Here is a 26,148-nt window from a genome sequence, read left to right as displayed (position 1 = left end):
TTTTATTTGAATGCACCATCTTTACCTGAAAAAAAAATACTATTATCTAGTTATCTTATGAGGACTCAGGTCACAAGTTTTTGATGTGAGGATCTTGGTGAATCGGTGCAGCACGGTTTCCTGCCGCATGAGTGAGTGCACCTGCAGTTACCAGGCGTGCTCAGCTGGTGCTAGGAGAGTCTGGAAGAAGCCAAACTCACTTCTCTAGACATCCTCTTGTTCTCTAAGCTCGGCAATTTCAACTGTAGTTAATTTAATTTGTATATCATATTACTCCCCTATAATTTTATGATCTACACTAATTTGGTCAGGAAGTGCAATAAGCCCATTTAGCTTGAACCATGGGGAAAGAAACCTTCTAAGTCAATTTAAAGCAGACAATTTGTCTTTGAAACACATCTGCCTTTCTTTGCTCTGGTCCTTTTTCCACTGAAAAGAGGAGCCCACGACCTTGACTGTGCTTCCAAACAGCAGGTGGAGTTTTTGAGGAGCCTGGTACTGCTTCCAGACATGCAGCCCAAGACTTAGACGCATTTCTATGTTATGTGGTTGGAGTCTCTATGTCTGGATGAGGGAGAGTCTGCCTGGTTTAGAAGATAGAGCAGGCTTTCTGGGTATAGCTAACAGATTGCCAAAAGATCCCCTTTATGGTCCAGTCCAAAATGCATGAGATTCTCAGTGCCAAAACTCCAGCAAGATGGCTTATTAATTTGGAGATTACACAGTCTGAAGAGAGAATCACAGGACCAAATCAGCCGTTTCATAGTCTTGGCTCGTTTGGCCAAATAACAAATTTCACATTAGATTTACCATCATTAGCTGTAATGGCAAACCTATGAAGATAGTGGACTATAGCAGAAGCACTGTTTTTAAGTCATGATTGTCTAATGTCTATACATTGTAGTACTACCTAATATCCACATAGAACTTATTATATATCAAGCACTATAGGTGTTCAACAGATGATATTTTATAAAATCCTCAGAGCAACCTTATAAGAGAAACATAGTTACTACATTTTAGAGATGAAGCTTATGGAAGGACCTGCCGCGATCCTCCCATTTTAGTACATACTCTCACTGTTCAGATGTTCGTGGCTTGCTGTTCAGCTTTTCTCATTCGGCATCCTTTATTTTATTATTATTATTATTTTTTTATTTTTAACCAAGTGCAGGTAACTATTATCTCCACATAAGTCCCAGCCTCGATTTCTTTTCTGCATTTTTTTTTTATGATCACTCAAAATTTACACTCATATTGTTGAAACAGACTTGGAACTGGTGTCTTCAAGTAAGTTTTTTGTTTCTTTCCAGTTAAATCTCCACCAAAAGCAAATCTTTTTTTTTTTTACTTTTTAAATATTGATTACAGTTTATTGACTTTTTTCTTTCTTTCTCTTTTATATGAATTACAGTTTATTCACTGTAATAAACTGTATCCCAGCTGTAGCCCCCTCCCTCAATCTTTTCCCATCCTACCCTTCCTCCCTTATCTCCTCCCATGCCCCTCTCTAAGTCCACTGATAGGGGAGGTCCTCCTCCCCTTTCATCTGATCCTAGTCTATCAGGTCTCATCAGGAGTGGCTACATTGTCTTCCTCTGTGACCAGGTAAGGCTGCACCCTGAGGGAGAAGTGATCAAAGAGCCAGCCACTGAGTTCCAGTCAGAGACAGTCCCTGTTCCCCTTACTAGGGAACCGAATTGGACACTGAGCTGCCATGGGTTACATCTGTGCAGGGACTCCAGGTTATCTCCATGCATGGTCCTTGGTTGGAGTATCAGTCTCAGAAAAACATGGGCCCCATGTTTTTTGGTTCTGTTGCTCTCTTTGTGGAGCTCCTGTCTTCTCCAATTCTTTCTATGCTCCCCTTCTTTCATAAAATTCCCTGCACTCTCCCCAAAGTTTGTCTACGAGTTTCAGCATCTGCTTTGATACTCTGCAGGGTAGAGCATTTCAGAGGCCCTCTGTGGTAGGCTTCTGTTCTGTGCCCTGTTTTTCCCCTCTTCTGATATCTATCTTCTTTGCCTTTCTGAATGAGGATTGATTATCTTAACCAGAGCCCTCCTTCTTGCTTAGCTCTTTTAGGTGTAAATATTTTAGTATGTTTATCCTATATTATATGTCTAATATACACTTATAAGTGAGTACATACCATGTGTATCTTTCTGCTTACCTCACTCAGGATGATCTCTTCTAATTCCCACCATTTGCCTGCAAATTTCACAATTTTTTTCTTTTTAATTGTTGAGTAGTATTCCATCGTGTAAATGTGCAACATTTTCTGTATCCATTCCTCCGCTGAGGGAAATCTGGGTTCTTTGCAGATTCTGGCTATTATAAATAAAGGTGCTAGGAACACGGTTGAGCAAATGTTCTTGTTGTATACTTGAGCATCTTTTGGATAAATTCTTAAGAGTGGTATAGCTGGGTCTTGAGGAAGCACTTTTCCTAATTTTCTGAAAAAGCACCAGATTGATTTCCAAAGTGGCTGTACAAGTTTACATTCCCACCAGCAATGGAGGAGGGTTTCACTTTCTCCACATCCTCTCCAGCATGTATGGTCACTTGAGTTTGAATGTAAGACCCAGAAACAAACCCACACTTATGGACACTTGATTTTAGACAAAGAAGCCAAAACCATACAATGGAAAAAAAAACAGCATCTTCAACAAATATTGCTGGTCTAACTGGATATCTATATGTGGAAAAAAGAAAATAGATCCATATTTATCACCCTGCACAAAACTAAAGTCCCAGTGGATCAAAGACCTCAACATGAAACCAGACATACTAAAACTATTAGAAGAAAAAGTAGGGAAGAGTCCTTGAATTCCTTGGCACAGAAACTACTTCCTGAGCAGAACACTAACAACACAGGCTCTAAGATCAACAAACAATAAATGGAACCTCATGAAACTGAAAAGCTTTTATAAAACAAGCTTTTCAGGACCAAATCATAAGAACTAAATAACAGCCTACAGACTGTGAAAGCTTCTTCACCAACCCTATATCTGACAGAGAGTAATATCCAGAATATGTAAAGAACTCAACAAATTAAAAAACAACAAATCAAGTAATCCAATTTTAAAAATGGGTTACAGAGCTAAAAAGAAAATTCTCAATAGAGAAACACTTAAAGCAATGCTCAATGTCCTTAGTCATCAGGGAAAAGCAAATCAAAACAACTCTGAGATTTCACCTGATACCCATCAGAATGGCTAACATCAACAGGAAATCTATTTTAAGAGAGAAATGAAATCAGTTTACTGTTTGTTTAAATTCCTTCTGTGGCTTCCAAAGTCAAGAACTCAGCTTCACACTCTGTAGAAGACCCTATAATTCCTGCATCATTTGGCCATCTGTAGTCTCCATTTCTGCTTCACCCCATCTCAGCACCCTGGAACCATACTAGCCATTTTCAGTTCTTGTGCCAAGCACATTTCCATCACACAGTCTCAGCATTAACTATCTTTTCTGATTAGAATGTTCTTCTCCCCACGTATCAGATGGCTGATTTCTCTTAACATACGTGTCTATAAGATCAAGTCCTGTCCTTTGTCTTCATTACCTTTTCCCTCAGGGAGAAAAAAACTAATTGAGAATAAAAATCATCCCATAAATATTTTAGAGCTAACACTGACTGCATCTCCAACATTTTTAATTTTTAAATTTATTATTATTATTATTATTATTATTACAGTGTCTCCCTATATAACTCAGCAGGTCTTAAATTTTGAATTCTGCTCCACTTCCCAAATGCTGGGATAAGTTTTGTAACAGGATTCCTTTATCAATTAATAAAGTTAATGAATAAAGGTTAACTACTCCTAGATTTTGAAAATATCAGAGATGTAATGTTTAAAACAGTGATCTGTATGTTCAATCACATTTTTATTGATTGTTCTTTTTAACTAATTATAACATAAAATATACACACACGCACTTGTTATTTATGATAATTTTGTCTTATAAAGTTTCCTTAAACACTAAGTTAGCAAATGTTGCTAAGCAAGGTGGTGCATGCCTGTAACCCTAGCACTCAGGGAGGAAGGAGGAGGTGGATCTCTTTGACTTCGAGGTCAACATGCACTACAAAGCAAGTCCAGGACAGCTAAGCCTTCATAGATAAAACCTGTCTCCAAAACAAAACAAAACAAAGCAAAAAGCAAATGTTAAACGATTATTCCTAAATAATCACAAGCTAAGTTCTTCTGAGCTTTGCGGTCACAAGGTCATCACCAATCAAACAATACATAACCTTCTGGTTATTTTTTGTTTGTTTGTCTGGTTTTTGGTGAAAGGAAGTTTCAGGTATACATTACCAAACTGTTACTTTCTTCCCCACGCTGAACACTGTATCCTCAGAATTTACTCAGTTGCATATCTGAAACTTCGTAGCTTTTGATCAACAATTCCCCACTTCTACTTCCATGTTCAAAGCCACCCCCACATAACCTTGCTTTGTGTATGCTTTGATCCGAGGACACCTGATTTAACATGCATTGCTAATTCACTAACATCAAAATCTGTTAACAGCACCATGCTTTGTGCCTGAACAAAGCTTATCCTACACATTCATTTTCTGCTGAAAGCACATCACAGCCTTCTTACACTGCAGAACTGTAGACAAAATTTTAATGCTATGTACTGGTGCCACCAGAACCAGCACAATTATCACACAAAACATAAGAACGCAAAGAAGATGGTACTTGACAGACTAGCCAAAGAATATTGTTAAATTTTAGGCTCTTAGCAACAGAACAAGAAAAATTTGAACACAGGGAACTTCCCAGAGACTCATACTCCAAACAAGGACTATTCATGGAGATAACCTAGAACCCCTGCACAGATGTAGCACATGATAGTTCAGTGTCCAAGTGAGTTACATAGTAATGGAAGAGGGACAGCCTCTGACATAATCTGATTGGCCTGCTCTTTGATCACCTCCCCCTGAGGGAGGAGCAGCCTTACCAGGCCACAGAAGATGACAATGCAGCGACTCCTGAGGTGATCTGATAGACTAAGATCAGAAGGGAAGAGAAGAGGACCTCCCCTATCAGTGGACTTGGGGAGGGGCATGCATGAGGAAGGGGGAGGGAGCGTGGGATCGGGAGGGGAGGAGGGAGGGACTTATGGGGGAATACAAAATGAATAAAGTGTAATTAACAGTAAAAAAATAAAAAAATTTAAAAAAATAAAAATAAAATGAAATAAAAGAAGAGAAATGATACGGAGTTTTGACATTCCTTTCTTTACTCTTTTTCTTTCTTCTTTTATAATTTTTATTTTTTATATTAATCACAGGATATTTACTTTGTATCCCAGTGATAGCCCCCCTCTCTCATTCCCTCCTAATCTCACCCTCCCTCATCTCTTCCCTGCTCCTTTCCAAGTCCACTGATAGGTGAGGTCCTCCTCCCCTTCCATCTGACTCTAGCTTATCAGGTATGTTCAGGACTGGCTGCCCATGGTAGCTCAGTATCCAAGTGGGTTCCCTAGTAAGAGGAACAAAGACTATTTCTGACATGAACTCAATGGCTGGCTCTTTGACCTCCCCTCCCCTCCCCGAGGGAGGAGCAGCTTTGATAGGCCACAGAGGAGGACATTGCAGCTTTACTCTTTTTCTTTATAATTTTTTTCTTTTGCCCATTTTATTTTCCATTGCAATACTATATGCAGTCCTTGTTTCCTATCTTGTACAGTTGCAGTACTTTAATACTTGTCTCTAGTGCTTAAATAAATACCTTTAAACTCTTTCTTACCGATATAGACAGTGGATGTTCAGACCTTGCACTTTCAGGAAACGAAACGTTTCTATCTAATTTTACTCACTCAGTGAATGAATATGACTTTTTGGTGACAAGACACTATATTAAGTACTGGGGATAACGTTAGAGGGCTATAGTGGACTTTTTTTTCCCCCAGAGGGGGAAGCAACATTACCAGGCCAAAGAAGAAGACACTGCCACTCCTAATGAGACCTAATTGACTAGGATCAGAAGGAAAGAAAAGAAGACCTCCCCTATCAGTGGACTTGGGGAAGGGCATGCATGCAGAGGGTGGAGGAAGGGAGGGATTGGTATGGGAGGAGAGATGGAACCACAGGGGGGATACAAAGTGAATAAAGTGTAATTAATAAAGAATAAAAAAAAAGAAAAAAAAAGCTTTACTCTTTTTCTAAGCACTAACACCTGCTTTTAGTTCAGTGCCTGTGGCACTGGGTCTAGGGACTGCTTCTCTAAGTACATCTGAAGAGCTAGGAAAGAGCCTGGTGGCTGACAGCTGGGAAATAACCTGTGCTGAGGTCATAAGCCAAACATCAATAAGCTACCAGGAGAGGAGCTTTAAAACAGCAAGTCAAGTACTGTGCAATTAATGAGCTAGACGCCCTGAATATGGTCTGACATAATATGTCTGTCTGACAGAATATGAAACTCACCAGGAGAAGGCTTGTAATGTCCATGGTATTTTTATGACCTAAACAAATCTGTTCTAATACATAATGAGAAAGTGGAGAAAGGAAGCCTCCAATTTTGTACTTTGTTAGGCTGTCCCTTCAGCTCTGCCAGTGACAACTCCCTAGGAGTCTGCCACAGCAGTACATGTGGGTCCTTCAATATCACTGCTATGTTAGACTCATTTTGATATATCTAAGAATGTAGCTCACAGAAATGCAATTTGAAATCAGCTGGAGCATTGGTTACTGGACAGAAATGTTTTGGAACCAATTTTGAGATTTTCATCAAATTAGTATCTGGAGCTAAACAAAGAATTCTCTGTAGAGAAATATAGAATGGCAGAGGAACACTTCAAGAGATGCTCAACATCCTTAGCCATCAGGGAGATGCAAATCAAAACGACCCTGAGATTTCACCTTACACCCATCAAAATGGCTGAAATAAAAAACTCAAATGACAACACATGCTGGAGAGGGTGTGGAGAAAGGGGAACCCTCCTCCACTGCTGGTGAGAATGTAAACTGGTAAAACCACTTTGAAAGTCAATCTGGCGCTTTCTCAGACAATTAGGAATAATGCTTCTTCAAGACGCAGCTATACCACTGCTAGGTATATACCCAAAATTTGCTCAAGTAATTGTGGTATTTTTACATGATGGAATACTACTCAGCAATCAAAAACGAGGAAATCATGAAATTTGCAGGCAAATGGTGGGATCTAGAAAAGATCATTCTGAGTGAAGTATCCCAGAAGGAGAAAGACAAACATGGTACATACTCACTTATACAGACCTTTAAGATTTGATAAACATAATGAAATCTATACACCTAAAGAAGATAAACAAGAAAGCAGACACAGGGTAAGATGATCAATCCTCACTTAGAAAGACAAATGGGATGTGCATTGGACGTAGGACAGGAGCCTACTGCAGAGGGCCTCTGAAAGACTCTACCTAGCAGTGTATCAAAGCAGATACTAAGTCTCATAACCAAACCTTTGGCAGAGTGCAGGGAATCATATGAAAGAAGGGGAGTTATTATGACGTGGAAAGGATAGGAACACCACAAGGACCAAATATATCTGGGCACAAGGGTCTTTTCTGAGACTGACACTCCAAACAAGGACCATGTATAGATATAACCTAGAACCTCTGCTCAGATGTAGCCCGTGGTAGCTCAGTAACCAATTGGTTTCCCATAATAAGAGGAACAGGGACTATTTCTGACAGGAACTCAATGGCAGGCATGTTGGACCCCCCCCCCCCCAGGGAGGAGCAGTCCTGCTAGGCCACAGAGTAGGACTTTGCAGCCAGTCCTGATGATACCTGATAAAACAGGGTCAGATGAAAGGGGAGGAGGTCCTCCCCAATCAGTGGACTTGGAAAGGGGCAGGGAGGAGATGAGGGAGGGAGGGTGGGATTGGGAAGGAATGAGAGAGCGGGATACAGCTGGGATACAGAGATAATAAAATGTAACTAATAAAAAAAATTAAATTAAAAAAAAGTAGAAAAGAAAAAAAAAAACCTCAAAACAAAAATCCTGAAATTGATCAGCCAACATCACATTTAAATATCAGAGTTTGTCATTAAAGACCTTCTGTTGTGCCATATGGACATGCCTGGTGCTTTGATGAAATAGTGGCTCTGTTTGTTTATAGTTATGACCTTTCACTTATTTTTAACATAAGTCTCACCATTGTGAGGCCAGAGGACCTGAATTACTTGGGCTTCATCTTTTTTTTTTTTTTTTTCTGACAGTTAAGTTCGTCACTGTGAACATCATGCAGTGCTACTTTTCCTTGGGTAGAATTGATTCATATTTTATAGCTTTCTTTAACAATACTTTTTTGGGAATGTAGCTCAGGCTCGTCTTGGACTTGCTACGTAGCTAAGGATGACCTTGGAAGTTGCTCTTCCTGCTCTGCTCCTGTGTTAGGATTATCAAGGTGTGCCACCGCAGCTAGCTATGTGGTGCTGAACCTGGGCCTCCTGCATTCCAGGCCAGCACTGTAATAACTTAAGAACATCTACGGGCTAAGAGCTACTTGTACAGCCACTATTAGATTTATTTTATAAATTTAAAAACTGGTTCAGATGCCGGACAACTTGTGTAAACTACCACAGCCGGTCTGTTTAAACTGGTTCTTACGGTTCTTGTATTGAATTGCAGCCTCTGTATTATAGTTTGTCTTTACGTTTAAAAGATTAAAGACTAAAATAAAATTTGAGAAAACAAAGTTTTACCAAGAGACCAAATCTTCTTTGTTCTAGAGAACAAAACAATTACTTTTGCGAGATATGGCTGAGATTATGGAATATTTTATTTTTAAGCCCATAGTCTAAAACAAGAATACAAATACACAATCTAAAACAAAAACACCAGAAGCTTACATAAAATATTCATGTAAAGGTACAAAGATATGAACTGAAAAAAATGGCTCCTAGACTAAGGTAATTTCAAGTGTATGGTAAAATGATGGAATTATTCCAAGTAAAATATAAAACCAGCCAGTATTTACTTGGGATGTTGAAACAGGAAAGTCACAAGTTCAAGGACAATCTGCAACACATACAGAGTCAATATTTCTGCCCTCCCCCAAACATAGACAGTATAAGACAAACACATAGCATTTGGAACTGAACAAAACAGTAATTACAAAGTGCTGGGCAGCACACACAAGGTCTGAATCAAGTGGAGAGGGTTATAGCAGGAGTAGGAGAAACACATAAAAGAAAGGTTAAATTAGCAGTTTTAAATCCCGTTCCTGACACTTTAATTATGTGGAGAAATGCTGTTAGAATCTTAGCACAAATTTCACAGTAAATTTTATTTCAATTTGTTATAATCTTTTCTACTGAAACCATGTACACATGTTTGTAGCACACCTGTAGTGCTACAAACCCTTTGTAGTTTTCATTTTATTTTTAAAATTTCATATATGTGTCCTGTTTTTACATCATTTTTTTTCTTCATCTCCCTCCATTCCTTCCCATAATCACCCCATTTCCAATTCCCTCTAGAATTTATGGACTGTTCTTTTTTAATTATTATTGCTGTATGTGTGGGTGTGTGTCTGGGTGTGAATAAATATATAACCTGCTGTGTCCATGTCATATTGGTTATATGTATTATATGTATGTGTTTTTAGAGCTGCCTATTTGGTATTGGATAACTAACAAGGGGGTTAATCCTTATGGAAGATTAATTCTCCACTCTCAGCAGTCATTAACTACCTGTGGCTTTTTTTTTTTCCTCTAGGAGTAATGTTCTGTGAGACTTGTCGCATTCATGTTTGCATATAAATTTGCGTTGTCATTATTCAGGTCCTGTTTAGGTTTTGAGTTCATGGGTGTGGCTTTCCTGTCTGTCTGTGTGTGTGTGTGTGTGTGTGTGTGTGTGTGTGTGTGTGTAGGTATGTATGTATATCATAAAATCTCACAGCAGACAACCTGACTGTCTGGCCCTTACAATTGTTCTACCTCCTTTTTGATGTTCCCTGAGCTTTAGGTGTAGTGTTGTGCTGTAGGCGAATCAATCTGGACTGGGCACATCATGGTCCATGAGTTTCTGCATTTTGGCCAGTTCTGCCTTTCTGTAGTGCTCTCCATCTGCTGCACAAAGAAGCTTCTTTGATGAGGGGCAGGAGCTAGGCTTACCTAAGCATACAACGACAAGTATTAAAAGTACAGTTAGAGATTATACTGATTTGGAAAAGTGGCAGTTGCAGGTTTTTTTTTTTTTTTCTAGGTTTCATGATATTACCAGCCATAGTAGTTGGCTAAGATTATACTTCCAAGCATGAACTCCTTTGAGCAGGTCTTGAGTCCAATTAGACAGATGTCACTGTTACACTTTTGGGACTTTCTTGCTATGCTGGTCATTGTTGCGGTTCATAAGCATCACAGATAGATAAAAGTATTGGTGGCTTTTCTCCTTCAGGAGCTCGCATGGTACTTTTCAAATACTATGAAAGCTAGCCCTCAGAGAAAAAGCTTCTGGGTCAACACCAGCTCAATCTGGTCTCTAAAGTGTATGGTATCTTACTTTTATTTCTAGGAGGTGACCAATGGCAACAGCAATATAGCATATTGTTTGAGGGTTCTCTTAGACTCCCCTGAGGAGCAAACCAAAGCAGGATTTCTCAATGTCTGAAAGGTACTCTCCCTATCTTTAGAAAATCACATTCTTTCTCATTCCATCTCAACAGAGCTTAACTGGACAAATGCCTAATATTTCATCTGGAAGGGAGCCTGGCTAATTATACCCAGACTTCTTGTTTTGTAGATAAGCAAAAGTAGAAAAAGAAAGGTTAATTCCCCTGTTCAAGGGCTTGGGGAATCCCTGGTTTATTTATCTCCACTTGGCCATTCTCACATGCCTTTTGATTTTTCTCTCCCAATTTAATGGTTGAAAGATTCTATTGCCCATAAAACAACAATATAGTTTCACCAATTCAGTTAGACTCAAGTTCATCTGCATGCTACCAGAAGCTGGAGGGGAAAAAAAAAAACAAAAGAAAAACAAAAAAAAAAAACCCTTACACTTAGGATAATACATTTTTATCTTTTTATCTCACACAAAATGAAGTTGGAAGGTGGACAGTAAAAGGTAAGTATTGTGGCTCCATTGTTGTCAAAGACCCATCCTCCATCACTATTTCTGCTCCCCATTCTTAGTTAGTTGACGGCTTCCATCTGCAATGTCAAGACAACAGTCCAATGTGGGGTTTGGTGCTCCATCTATTAAACCTGTTTTGGGGGAAAACATGTTGTAGTAAGGGTGAAGGGTTAAAACAGCACTCCCTAGTTATCTATCTTCTCCATCTAACTGAATTGTTTACATCTCACTGATCCAGCTCAGTTAAATGGCCACTTTCATAACAAGGAAATCAGGGAAATGCACTATTTTAGCTGAATTTTTTATGTCATTTAATACAACTGAAGGTTACTTATGAACAAAGAAAAGGTATTTGGATGGCAACAAAATAACTTTTTGTCAACAGCTCTTGCTTAAAATCATTTTCTTAGTATCTCAGAATGTTTCCATCACTATATATCTGTCAACCCACAAGTCTTGAAAGCTTATTGCTTTTGCATACTATTCAAAATGTGTACCCGAGCCTCTCCCTAGTTCTGGCTTCTACTCACCAAAAGCTGAATTCTTTTGCCCCCTTTTATTAAAGACTTTTCCATAGCACGTATTGTCAATTGTAAAATGAATACTCAAGATATGCTCTCCTTACTATAAAAAATATTCCACCTGTCATTATAGCTTCCCAAGTAGGAGAGACTCCTAAGTCAATGGAAATTGACCATCTTTAGACCTCATCAAAAAATCACTGTCATTCATGATGGCAACATAGCAGCACTCACTTCAGGATTTTGTGATAAAATAGTGCTAAACATAGACAGAGCACATACAAGAATATTTCAGATAAAATAAATACCCTGTTTGTTCTTGTTATTATTGTTGTAACAATCATTACTGTTTTTATTATTTTATTTTATTTTATTTTATTTTTATTTACTTTGCATCCTTGTTGTAGCCCCCATTCCTCCTCCCATCCCAGTCTCAACTTCCTTCTCTACCCCTTGCCCCCTCCCATTTTCCTTAGAAGAGGGAGCTCCCTTTCCCATCCATTCCAACTCATCAAGTTGCATGTCTTCTTCCCCTGTGGCCTACAAGGCAGTCTTTCCAGAGGGAAAGTGATCAAAAAGCTGTCAAGTAAGTCAATGCCAGATGCATTCCCTACTTCCCTTACTAGAGAACCCACATGAAGCCTACTCTGTCCATCTGCTACATCTTTTTAGGGGCACTAGGTCCAATTCATGCATGGTCCTTAGTTGATGCTTCAGTCTCAACAAGCCCCTCTGGTCCCTGGTTAGTTGGTTCTTTTGGAGTATTGTGGAATCCTGTCGGTCACCTCCAGGTCCTTTTCTCTTTCCTCGCACTTTTCCATAAGACTCTCTACACATCGCCCAATGTTTGGCTGTAAGTCTCAGCATCTGTTTTTGAGGCACTGCTGGGTAAAGCTTCAAAGAGGACAAATCTGTCAGGCTCCTGTCTGTAAGTTTAGCAGAGCATCATTCATAGTGTCAAGGATTGGCTCTCTCACATAGCGTGGGTCTTTGGTTGAGCCAGGCACTCACCCGGGTTGGGATTTCTCTCAATCACTGCTCTATCTTTATCCCAAAACATCTTGTAGGCAGGGAAAATTTTGGGTCAAAGTGTTTGTGGGTTGTTGGTGTTTCTCTCTCTCTACTAAGAGACTAGTCTAGTTAGAGGATGCCCACGTCAGTCTCTGTGGCCTCTGCTACTAGGAATCTCTCCTTGAATTCCCCTCATACCGTCCCAGGAGCCTACTTGACTTAGGCCTCCAGCTTGTCACAGTGATGCCACCACCCTAAGTTTCTCTTTACAGACCTTCTGCCATTTGCCCTCGATCTCCCCAGGTCTGATCTCTACCCTCTTAACCTCTGCACCTCCTCTCCTACCTTGTTCCCTCTCGTTAGACACTACCTTTGTCTATTCTATCTCTGCTGAGTGAGATGTATTCATCCTTCTATGGATCTGTGACTTATAGTAAGCTTATCCTGTACTATGTGGATAAAATCCATTTATAAGGGAGTACACAGCATGTGGGTCTTTCTGGGTCTGTGTTACCTCACTCAGAATGATATTTTCTAGTTCCATCCATTTGCCTGTAATTTCATGATTTCTTTGTTTGTAATGGATAAGCAGTATTCCATTGTATGAAAGTTTCTTTATCCATTATTCAGTTGAGGGATATCTAGGTTGTTTCCAGATTCTTGCTATTACAAATAAAGCTGCTTTGAACATAGGTGAGCAAGTGTCCTTGTTGTATGGTGAAACATATTTTGGGAATATACCCAGGAGTCGTACAGCTGGGTCTTGAGGTAAAGCTATTTCCAATTTTCTGAGAATGCACCAGAATGAATTCCAAAGTCCTTGTACAAGTTTATGCTTCCAGTAGCAATGAAGGAGTGTTCCCCTTTCTGCACACCCTAGCCAACATGTGCTATTGCTTGAGATTTTGATCTTAGTCATTCTGATGGGTGTGATACGGAATCTCAGACTAATTTTGATTTGCATTTCCCTGATGACTAAGGAAGTTGAACATTTTAAAAAGTGCTTCTTGCTATTCAAGATTCTTCTGTTGAGAATTCTCTGTTTAGTTCTGTGCCCCATTTTTTTAAATTGGGTTATTTTGTTTTTTGTGTTTGATTTGTTGAGTTCATTATATATTTTGGATATTAGCCCTTTGTCAGATATAGGATTGGTGAAAATCTTTTCCCAATCTGTAGACTATTGTTTTGTTCTATTGACAGTGTCCTTTGCTTTACAGAAGCTTTTCAGTTTCATGAGGTCCCATTTATTAATTGTTGATCTTAGAGCCTGAGCTGTGGTGTTCTGTTCAGGAAGTTCTCTCCTGTGCAGAGTTTGAGACTCTTCCCCACTTTCTCTTCTAATAGGTTTAGTGTATCTGGTGTTATATTGAGGTCTTTGATCCACTTAGATTTAAGTTTTGTGGAGGGAGATAAATATGAATCTATTTGTGTTTTTCTACATGTAGAGATCCAGTTAGTCCAGGACTATTTGCTGAAGATGTTGTCTTTTTTTCCATTGTATGGTTTCAGCCCCTTTGTCAAAAATCAGGTGACCTATGTGGTGGCTTTATTTCTGGGTCTTCGATTCAAGTCCATTGATCAACCAGTCTATTTTTATGCCAGCACCATGCAGTTTTTATTACTATTGCCCTGTAGTATAGCCACCTGATTGACTCTGGTGTAAGCCGGCCTGGTGGTTTCTCCATTGGATTCACTGTCTGTGTCCCAGCAGGGCTAAGCAGATGGGGAGCACGTGGAAAGATCTCCAATCTGAAAACTGCTTTGGTGCCCCACAGGTCTCCTCAAGATGGGTAATAATGGGGCTTGAGTCCCCTGCCCTTCTCACCTCAGCTGAGTGTGCTGTCTTGCTGGGTTCACTGTTTGTGACACAGGTGTGCCAGGCATGGGGAGCAGGTGGAAAGCTCTTCGTGCTGAAAGTGGCTCTGGTGAAAAACAGGCCTCCTCAGGATGTGGGACCTCAGTACTGCTTTTAATGGCATACTTTTTAAACTGAAGAGTAATTGACAGACATTAAAAATACACATTCTTAATTACAGCACCTGAAACTCCTCCTGGGACAATTACTAATATGTCTAAATGACAAGAAGGAGTATTTATGCTCCTGAATCCAGTGTTTAAGTAGTTAACTATTGTACATATTCTATCAAGTTCCTTAGTGGAAAAGTAACTCTTAGAGTGTTAGCATTGCGTGACAAGGTTTCTGTAAGGGGAGTTTTTAAATCCCTGAATGTCTTCTTAGCCAAAGATGGAGATGAGGTGGCCGAGAGAGTGCTTCAAAGGCAAAGCAGTGCACCTATACATTAGGGAGCCACGCTAAACAGCCTTCTTCATAAGAATTCACTGACCTAGTCTATTTGCACATCTTTAGACAAGGCAACTGATTGTGCTTAACCTTATTTCGTGATCTACACATAACTTTGTGAGCTGCATGAAAATTTAATGTTGTTCTAAATTAAGTTGAGAGAACCTGAATGTGTTAATTATATGCAGCAGTGAACCAAGTGTTATAACCAAAGTTTTTAGATTCATTCTTTCAAGAGTATTTTATAGTATATAAAGAATAAAATTAAACTAAGAAACACCACTCATCACCTGAAAAGTCTGGTACCCTGCGGAGTCAGAGGTATTCTGTGAATGCTATGGACTAGGTTGTTACAGAGGAGCTGTGTGCCTCTGGGAGGGACTGTAATTAAAGCTTCATTTGGGAGACCTCTCACCCCCCAAAATGGTTCCCAGAGTGTGTGAGAAAGTTCTGAGAACTGACATTTGGAAAGCAGCAGAGTGACTTTCTGTATCCGGAGTAAATCACTTCCAATGACCACTAAGAATTAAAGGCAAGAATAGGAACAAATGGCTTAAGGGAACAGAGGATCCTGGACCAAAGAAGCAAATCATTCTATCAGAATGGTTTATCCTGACATGCTTCAAAGGCACAGTCACCTGAAAATCACTTTACAACAGGTTTTGGGGAGAGAAATTACAGAGCAGAGCTCATGGGGACTGAAATTTTCTTTAGGTGCCTTCATGGATCTTCTTTATCTGTAGATTGCTGTGAGGTGTGCAGAAATGGATCTTTGAGCACTGTTTTCTTTTTTTCATTACTGCTTAAGTCATGAAGTGTTTCTTATGAGGAAACGCTAAGCACTATTTAATTGAGGGGTAAAGGGATAAAGATTACCAAAGATGATCTCTCCTGCTTTCTTAAAGAAATTTGGGGCTACTCAGTAGAACATGAGACTCATTCTGTTCACAAAGATTCTCTATTCAAATCAAATAAAGATTCAATATAGAGTAGCTGTGATTTCCTTTTTGCAGGTCTAGTAAACAGTAGTCTGCTGAGCTGGTACATTACCATCAACAGGGAAGACAGGAGTCCAGATACAGGTATATGTAGTATGCATAAAATCTCATATTAATTAGTGGGTACTTCCTATTTAATCACAAAGTTTACCTGATCTGTAGAGTAATGATAGTTTATGGAACAGGTATAGGTAACCATGTAACAGCTTTCTACTTTGCAAACGGGAAAAAAATTGAAAGATGCAGGTCGTGTCAGTAAATGCAACCTCATTCTAGAACACTTGAAAATTCTGAGTTGGGGACTCTTTCCAAAGAGAACGGAGAATTTTATGAAAGGAGACGTGTGGGAGCCTGCTGACTTGTTAGGAACATCTGGATGAATCCATGTATCAGACTCACTGGAGTAAAGGACTGGTCTAAACACAGAGTATCTATTGTCTATTGCTAAGGTCCCAGAGGCCTTTCACTATGTCACCCAGACATCTTGGTTCTGCTGCCCCTTTCCTCCCTTTCTCCCCTTTCCCCATTCATGCTCCCCCTGACCAGTTTATGCTCCCCTTCCCCCTCCCTCTCCCTTGCTGCTCCCAATAAATCTGCATTTACATAATATAGCTTCATCTCAGCATTAGCTCATTCAGTTTTATTTAATCAATCATCTACATACCAATCCCAGGTGTAGGATATGAAAGACAGAGAGTACATGAGATAAAAACAGAACAAAACAGCAACAAAACAGGACAATGTACTTTGGGCCTCTGTTAGAGTGAGCAGGGTACTTTTTGTTTGACCTTAGCTGTTCATATTGGCCCTCTGACTGAAGGCTTAAGCCTCCCTGGGTTCAGGTCTTATGAGATGCTTTTTCTTGGAAGCTTCATTCTGTCTACTTCCCTCTTGGGGTATATTTTAATTATTTTTAACTGCTTTGTTTTATGTGCTTCACAAATGAATATTGTAGGGGTTTCTAGGGAGTTGAGGAATGATGTAGGTAAAAGTTGTGGGCAATTGCAAAGAAACAGCTTTATTAGACAGTGTCTAGTTTACCTTGAGGTAGATCTATGGGAGGAAAAAGTCCCTCACAGCAGGGGACTAAACCTCAGTAATGAAACAAGAAACCTAAATGGGTAGGGGGGCTAGTTCTGCCTGGGTGCAAGATCAGAAAGTCCCCTGGGTGACTTCTTTGGCAGCCCAGCAGAGATTGCTACAAAGGCCTGCAGCAGCTTGGACCCTTTAACACCACAGGTTCTATCTTATCAATGGGGAACAGTGTATGGTAAAAGTTTCACACTTATGCAAAGCAGCCAGGCTCCAAACAACTGAAAAAAAAAATCACATCTTTTTCCTTCTGCTTTTTTTTTTTTAAGACAATGAAAGTGTCAATATTAGAGTTTGGTTAGGCAAGAGTTTTGATATAATATGTCTTATCCTGTAGTGAAGAAATAAACTCTCTGGCCTTTTGATTTGCCTTGTTTTTATAAAACTCATAATAAATGCTTATTATAGAAAAGTTCAAACACTATGAAAATTAAAAAAAAAATGTGAAAACAGCTTCATATTCTTTAACACCTAGATGAGTACTATTGACATCTTGGTTGTATCCATCTGCGCGCATGCACACGCACATGCACACACACACACACACACACACACACTACACATTGTTGAAGACATAAACATCAGAAAAGGAGCTTTTGTTTCCCCATCTATTTTATGCTCCCTACTTATATTACTACTTCTCTGAAATATCCTTAGTGAATGCTTACATTTTCTACAGATTTTACTAATATACACAATTCTCCAACTAATAGTTTCTATAGATTCCTAGAAATAAGGTTACTTAATCAAATATGCATGTTTAACAGTTTTGCTACCAACTGCCATATTGACTTCAATGGTTTTGTTTTTATCAATTTGTACTTCCATGTATATTCATGAACTTTAGATTGAGTTAGGAAGAACTGTTAGGAAAGTTAAAATCAAGGCCTATGAAATTGCAATGGGAAAAAATGCTGTTAATACAGCTGCCTTTGGCCCACAAGGGTGTTCAGAAAAGGAGGGTGTCCACTATTCCTACACTGTTGGCTGGTATTCTGCCTTAAATATCTCAGAGAAAGTAGAAGCCTGTAGACAGGGCTGCTTTCACTCTTTAGTTTTGTGGCTCAACCACATTTTATTCTTTGTTACTATGATATCAGAATGAAGGGCAAACAAAAAAAAAATGTTTCAAGTTCCTAGCATGTGAATGGATATATGAAAAAGTCCCTGACAAAGACTCTCAAGTAATTCATTATTCCTTTACTATATAAAGAGAATCAATGATCAATTCTAAAAGCTAAGTTATAAGCCTTTTAAAATGAATTGGAATTTAATGCCCAGAATCATTGTATGTGTGTGTGTGTGTGTGTGTGTGAGTGTGTGTGTGTGTGTGTGTGTGTGTGTGTGTGTGTGTGTGTGTGAAAGAGAGAGAGAGAGAGAGAGAGAGAGAGAGAGAGAGAGAGAGAGAGAATGTTTCCTGGGAAAACATGAACGGAGTATCTATTCACTCAAGACAAGGAACTGATAATAGACCAAAGTAGAGATACCACCAAAGTCCAGTTGATGAACCAATGAGTTTTATTGGTATTGCTTCCAGGAATATGTGTGAGGGGTATCTTACAGAAACAGAAATGACTTAAAGGGATATGCATCACCAAAAACCCAGCCCAGTATGGGTAAATGCTTATGGAAGCTGGAAAACCTAGAGTTCCCTGAACAGCCTTCAGGTAGCTCAACCATTTGGAGAGCGTCTTTCCTGGGCAAATCAGATGGTCTTTGCTTCTTCCAGGTTTGGCTGCTGTAAACCTGCTGTAGGTAGCTCAGCTTGAAAGTGTCTCTCAGTAAAACTTATAGCTTATATCTGCTAGGGAAGGGAGGGCCCTAGTGACTCTAGTAATTTTAAGGATATCCAGAAGCCTTTGAATTATTATTTTTATTTTTATTTTTCATTTAATTAAATTTTATTTTTTATAATAATTGCTGTTTATTCACTTTGTATCCCAGCTGTAGCCTCCTCCCTTATTCCCTCCCAATCCTACTTTCCCTCCCTCATCTCCTCCCATGCCTCTCTCCAAGTCCACTGATAGGGGAGTCCTCCTCCCCTTCCATCTGACCCTAGCTTATCAGGTATCACCATAACTGGCTGCATTGTCCTCTTCTGAGGCCTGGAAAGGCTGCTCCCCCTCATGGGGAGGCAGTCAAAGAGCCAGCCACTGAATTTAAGAATTGCCATGCATGTTGGAATATTTTATCTCCTGTTAGAAATACTGTGTCTTCTGGTTGGGTGACCAAGAAAATGAAACTAGATAGCCCAGGGACCTAGGGTAAAACCAAATACTAATGTTCTACTAAAAGATTGCAGCAATACAGCCCTGTCAGGGAAAGTGATCTAGGAGCAGGCAACAGAGTCAATGTCAGAGACAGCCACGTATCCTCTTACTATAGTTGGTAGGTGAGGGGACCCCTTTCTGAGGACTGGGGGTGAAAAGGGAGGGAAGGTGGGACAGGGATGAGGGAGGGGGTATGATCAGGATGTGAAGTGAATAAATTAAAAAATAAATTTAAATTAAAAGAGGAATGTAGCGATAAAATGACTCCTATGGTATTCTGCTATAGTCATAGACCAGTGTCTTATTTACCCATCATCAGAGAAGCTTTCTCCTGAAGCAGATAGGAACAAACAGAGAGACCCATGGCCAGGCATCATGCATAGAGAAATCTTGGGACACACAGCTTTAAGTGGGATGTTTCCATCAAATTCTTCTCCTTGGGGCTCAGTGAACCCTGTGAAAAAATGAGGTGGAAAGAGTGTATGAGAGAAAGAGGATAGAAGACAATAGGGAACAAGACCTTCTAAATCAACAAGTTGATGGACATATGGATTCACAGAGACTGAGGCAGCATGCACAGGGCCTGCACGGATAGGCACCAGATTGGGGCCTGGAGCTGACAAGAGACATGGGCACAGACTCCCACCCCTAGCCCAGAAGCAATCGCCAATTGATAACAATTTGTAAATGAAAAATTAGTTTTATCCAAAAGAGTCTCCCTGTGGAAACAAACTAATCCAGGAGAGGCCACATGGCCAGCAGAACATGTCAGCAGAGTCTTTGGAGGTTCCTTATCTCATAGCGTCATGTCAGGAATTTAAAAAATATATATTCTATAATTTTTAATTTTAATTTTGATTATATATATATATATATTTAAATTTTCTTTCTTTTTACCCTACAGATCCTTTACATATATACTATGCTTTGCAGTTTACTGTTTTAATGGGATGCCTAAATGTGTGAATGAGTAGGTCTCTGCATTGGTATCTACTCCTTGTGTTTTTTCTCTGGCTCTTTTTCTTTTCCTGTTTTGTCCTATTCCAATGTGTTAGTTTTCGTTTTATCTTATTTTATTTTATTAGTTTCTCTTTGAAGCCTGTTTGTGTTCTGATGACAGACAAATTCAGATGGGAAGGGAGGGAGAAGAAACTGGAAGGAGTAAAGGGAGGAGAAACCATAATCAGGGTATACCAGGTAAGAGGAAAATCTATTTTCAATAAAAGGTAAAGAAAAACAAAACAAAATAACAACAATAACAAGCTACCCTCCAAGCTGGAAGGTATATTTTGGAAGAAACTGGTACACACTTCCTCATCATAATGGACTGCTTTCGGGGCCTTATAGGTGGTTTTTCCTCTTTCATCTGTGGTACCTCACTGAACTATCATTGAATGACTTGATTCTCCTTTTCCCAGCTATGGAAAAATCATCTATGAATGCCCCAGTGTTTTCTGTGTTACTGTTTGCATTATTCCTGCTACTTTCACAATGGTTCTCAAGCAAGGCCCGGATCCTGCCTTTCTCCTTTGGTACTCTTTAAGCCACTATCATGTGATTTTTGCTTCTGTCAAATGAATGTGAAGTTGCTCTGGCAAAAGTAAGAGAAATGGATCCCTTACTAGCAAAGCCAATGGTCTATTTTCACTTGGCATTCTGTGACTTCTCTGTGGATTTTAACCATTCCTGTCTGGAAATTTCCCATACACACACACACACACACACACACACACACACACACACACACACACATATTTTCACACACCTTATTTACCTCTTTATTTTCATTCTGGCTCTAATTTCTACTTCATGGTCTTTTATCCACCTCTGGGATATTTTTTTTTCCTTCTTCTTCATTCTTTAACTGTTATTTTATCTTGAGATAAAATCTTTGTTTTCATGGTGTAACAAGCCACCTCAAAATTCAGTGGTGTAGAAAGTGGTTTATTCTCCTGGAAAGCCTACAGGTGGGCAGAAGGTTCTGTTCTATTCCATATGCAACTGGGCTCAGGTCCACAATTAGGCTGGTCCCTGGTCTGTTTCTTAAGTATCTCCTGTTCCTTGAGCAGTAGATTGATTGAGGTATAATCTCTCATGGTTCCAGTCAGAAAGAAAGAAGGGAAGGCTGCTGACGTATGTGCATGTCAAAGTACTGCGCACATTTATCTACTAACATCTCACTCCCAAAGATCGGCCTTGAAAAATCAGAACCAGACTGTGTCGAAAGCTTTTAGTTAAGTCCTCATGAGGTAGAGACAGGAAGAGCCTAAGTGGAGTCCATCATACAGTAAGACCATATAAAAATATACAAACAGCAATGATATAACCTAGGGACTGAAAGGATGGCTTTCAGTTCATGGCAGTGGTTCAGAGCAGTTGCCGCTCTAACAGACGATGAGGGCTCTGTTTCCAGCAACCATATGACAACTTAGAGCTGTTTATAACTTGAGTTACAGAGAATCTAATATCTTCTTCTGGCTTCTGTGGGCACCTAACATGCCCACGATACATGTATACAAATTAATGCTAACACTCATGCCCACTAACTGATAGATGAGGCAGTGCCCTATGTCATAAGCCAGGGAAAGGGATGGATGTCTAACACATTTGCATAAATGAGAAATCATGCCTAGTAAGTTAATCCACTAAGCCCCGCCAGGCCCTGTGAAATCTGACCTTGACATTAGCTCCCTCAACAATCTTATCTTTTGACCTTTTATCCCATCATTGATAAATTATAGTGAAGCAACCACAGTACAGTTTCCCTGGCATCATACTTTTGTCCTTTATCCTACACAAACTTCAGGTAATCGTGTACATGCCTGTCTCCCAGAGAGGTCCAGAGTAAGTCAGAGCCTTTGGTATAGTTCCTCGTGAGTATTACAATTTCTGTTGTTGTACTTACTATGTTTTTGATGGAATAATGTGTTAGTGTTTATTTTCTCACTTATACACTACATGTCTGGAGAATAAATCTGACTTTTTTTCCTGCTAACAAAAGAGCACCATGATTCACTTAAATACCCCTGGATGCTAGTGTTCCATGCTACATGACTTTGCTATGAGTTTACAGCATGTCTTTTTCTCATTTATTTATTTTATTCAGTTGATATCTTTGTAGCTCCTTCCTTCCTTCCCTTCCAGTCTCACCCTCTCTCCCTCTCTCCTTCCCCTCTTCCCTGCCATTTGCCTTTTCTGAGGAAAAGAGGAGCTCCCTTTCCCGTCCACCCCAGTTCATCTAGTTGCATCAAGACTGCCCTCTACCCCTGTGGCCTGCCAAGGCAGTCATACCAAGGGAAAGTTATCTAAAAATTATCAAGTGAGTCCATGTCCACTGCAGTTCCCACTTGAAGGCTAAGCTGCCCATCTGCTGTATTTTTGTAGGGGACCTAGGTATAGTTCATGCATTGTTCTTGTTTGATATTTCAGTTTCAGCAAGCCCCTCTGGGCCTTGGTTAGTTGGCTCTGCTGTTTTTCTGATGGAGCTCCTGTCACTTACAGGTCCTTTTCTCTTTCCTCCCATTATCCACCAAGACTCCCTAAGCATCAACAAATTTTTGGGTTTGAGTCTCAGCATTTATTTTGAGGAGCTGCTGGGTAGAGTCTCTTGGAGGACAACTCTGACCAGCTCCTGTCTGCAGACTCAACCAATATGCTCTACCCTTTCTCCTCCCTACATTCTTCCTTCAAGCCTAAAGGTTCTGTAAGCTCTGGAGAACTTTAATACAACATTAAACCCCAAATCACCAAAACCATCTTTAGTCCCATGCTTCCCTGAACATTAGATCATAATTCAACTCTAAAACCTGCTGCTTTTCTTAATTTCTGAAACGTCTTCTTTCTTAGAGCACTCTGATTTTTCTTCCATATTATGAATAATATTGGCACTAAAATGTGTAAAAAAAATACTGTTAAGAAGAAAAGGAAGTCCAAGATTGAATAGATTAATCTAAGAAAACACCTGGCGATTTCAAAAGTGCTGCACGTTTCCTGGCTAGGATGAGTCACATCCTAGAGAGTTGGAGCACATACAAGTCACACCTCCGTGAGGGCCTGCTAAGAAAATGTGAAAACAGGGGAAAAGTCACAGAATGAAGATTTAGAAGTGGTAGTCTTTCAGGTAGGACTCCACACACTTCTCCTATGCAGTAGGCAGATTGCACAGGAGAGGTTGCCTCCCAGCTTATGACTTTTCACTACTGGGTAACATAAGGAACAATGTCCTTGGTTATGATGAGAAAGGGAAATAAAAGAAATAGTGTTTTGGTTTTTTGTTTTTTGTTTTTGTTTTTGTTTTTGTTTTTGTCAGAATACTAGAGCCTTTGCATTGGAGCTTTGACTTGCTGATCTTTTTGAGTAGAAGGTAAAGACTGGTTGGTGACGATACCCACTCTTCAAGTTAAAAGCCACCATCATCACCAGGACTCACACTTTATTCCGACTCACATGGCATCAGGATAAAACTTGTGGTTTATTGTTACTGTGTATCTTTAAATAATAAATGACCTTCTGATATATAAGTATATTACAAATATAATCTCTATTATAAAAAAATTGCCTTATACAGACAATAGATATGCCAGCATGTTAAGAACTGTATACCAGTGTGTGTGTGCAGGGAGTGTAAATGAAATGTATTTGGTTCTCTGTTACCAGTCAGGAATCTTACTGTTTAGTCTACACTGAAATGTTTGTCAGTTGGAGATCCAAATAAATCTTTGTCTTTCAGGTCAGGTGAGAGCAGGCAAAATCTATGAGCAATGGTGGCTAGAGTTAAAAGGTTACAAAAGGAGAGAACATTTATAAATATGATAAAGCCAGTGCAAGTTTAGAAAGAAGGTTGGCAGTGTATTACTTTAGTATGCTAGGAAGGACTATCTTCTCAATTAATTATTGTGAGAGAAAGGAAATGCTCTGCCTCCATTTTTATTATCAACAACAACAAATAAAAAATACTGAAGAAATCAGATGTTGAGGGGGAAAGAGATGACTCAGTGATTAAGAGCACTTGCTGATCTTTTAGAGGTCAAGAGATTGGTTGGTAATGCCCACTTTGGATGCTCCAAATTACCTGTAACTCCACTCAAAGGAATTGCACCTCCACACATGTGGAATTTATTTACACAGTCACCCACATATACTGTAAATTATATACTGTCAAGTTGCCTTAGGACTTCCCATAACCATAGATGTAAATAAATTTTACAATGATAAATTTGAAACATACATGTTGGTAGGTGGATGTGGAAAAGCTGAATTATCTCGATTGAAAAATACATGATTTGCAGGGAAGAGAGGCTTCTTTGATGAGGGGTGTTAGTTTACACTTCTCTGTGGGCATAAAGATAACATTTAAAACATAGTAAGGAATTTTCCTGTCTAGCAAAGTGGTGGTAATAGATTATTTTCTAAGGCCTATGACCTTGCTAGTTCCAGGAAACCAGCTAGGTTTTCAGCAGCAGGCATAATTTTTCTCCTGTTGAATAGGCCTTAAGTCAAATTAGACAGCTGTTGGTCAAACCGGTATGTGAGTGCCACTGATTATAGCCTTATTCATATGTTGTTATGCATATAATTACATATCATATATATCTTGTTATATATATATATGTATTTCTACACACACATGTGACAACAATAATCAAAGAAAATGAGGCTATCAACTTGAGAGTTGGGGGAATGGGAGGGACTAGAGGAAAATGAGAGATAAGTAACATAACTCAATTTCAATCAAAACCATATTAAAAAATTATATACTTTTATGACATTAAATGACTGTAAATTTTAAGAATCTATTGTATCCCAGGTATTATTGCATGTATGATCTCCTTTTCATCATCTGCTTATGCATTTATTTACTCAACAAATACTTATCAGGCTCTCACAAAATTTCAAGCATCCTTCTAGATACAAGGAACAAAACATTACACAAAATACATAGTAAAAGCTTCATGTTATAGAAAGGAAAAAGACAAGCCCACGATCTCCTCACAGAATCATTTGTGCAAATGTTGTAATGAAGGGAAGTATTATGGTTTGAATCTTAAATATCCCCACAGACTCATGTTTTGATGCTTTGATACCCAGCTTTTGGTGCTATTTTCAGTGTCATGGACCCTTTGAAAAGTGAGGGCTGGCTGGCAGAAACAGGAAACTAGATGGGAGTCAGTAGGTTTTTTACCTGCCTGTGAGTCTGTTGTAGCACCACTCTGCTTCCTCTCTGACACAATGTGGACAGGTGGCTGCCATAGGCTCACACTGAATTGAGCAGCTCCATTCTGTCATGTTTTTCTAGCTAGAATGCACAGCAAATGATCAGCCTAAATAAAACCTTCCTGTAGTAAGTTGCTCACTCCAAGTATCTGTCACAGTGGCAAGAAACTTATTACAGCGGTCTTCATGAGCTTCATGAACACCTAAGGGGAGAAGCATGAGCAGACCCTGGGATAGGCTCAGTCTGTGATGCTGTAGAAATCTTAGGAGTCCAGTGAGGTGGAGCAGAAGTAGGTATGGGAGAAGGTAGGAAGTAAGACGGGGTCATAAGGACTTTGAAACCAGGAATGGATTCAATTGAATATTTGTTTTGCTTTGAGTAGACCTTCTGCCTTGTAAGTAATTTTAAATGTGGGTAAGAAGTGGGATAAAATGCTACAGATTATCTTGTAGGGCCTTAGCTTATCTTCCCATAATGTCAATATATTCTATCATTATAACAGATTTTTCAAAACCAAGAATTCTATATTAGTACAATACTAGTAACCAAATTAGACATCATTTATAATTTTCATTTTTCCACTCATTTCCTTCACTTGTGCCTTAGATTACGATCAAATCAATAATACTATCTGGCAGACAGAAGTAGAGGGTTTTGAGCACAGGA

Source organism: Meriones unguiculatus, chromosome 7 (genome assembly GCF_030254825.1).
Source record: "Meriones unguiculatus strain TT.TT164.6M chromosome 7, Bangor_MerUng_6.1, whole genome shotgun sequence".
Taxonomy (NCBI): Eukaryota; Metazoa; Chordata; class Mammalia; order Rodentia; family Muridae; genus Meriones; species Meriones unguiculatus.
The sequence above is the reverse complement of the archived record's forward strand: the minus strand, read 5'-3'. Positions refer to the sequence as shown.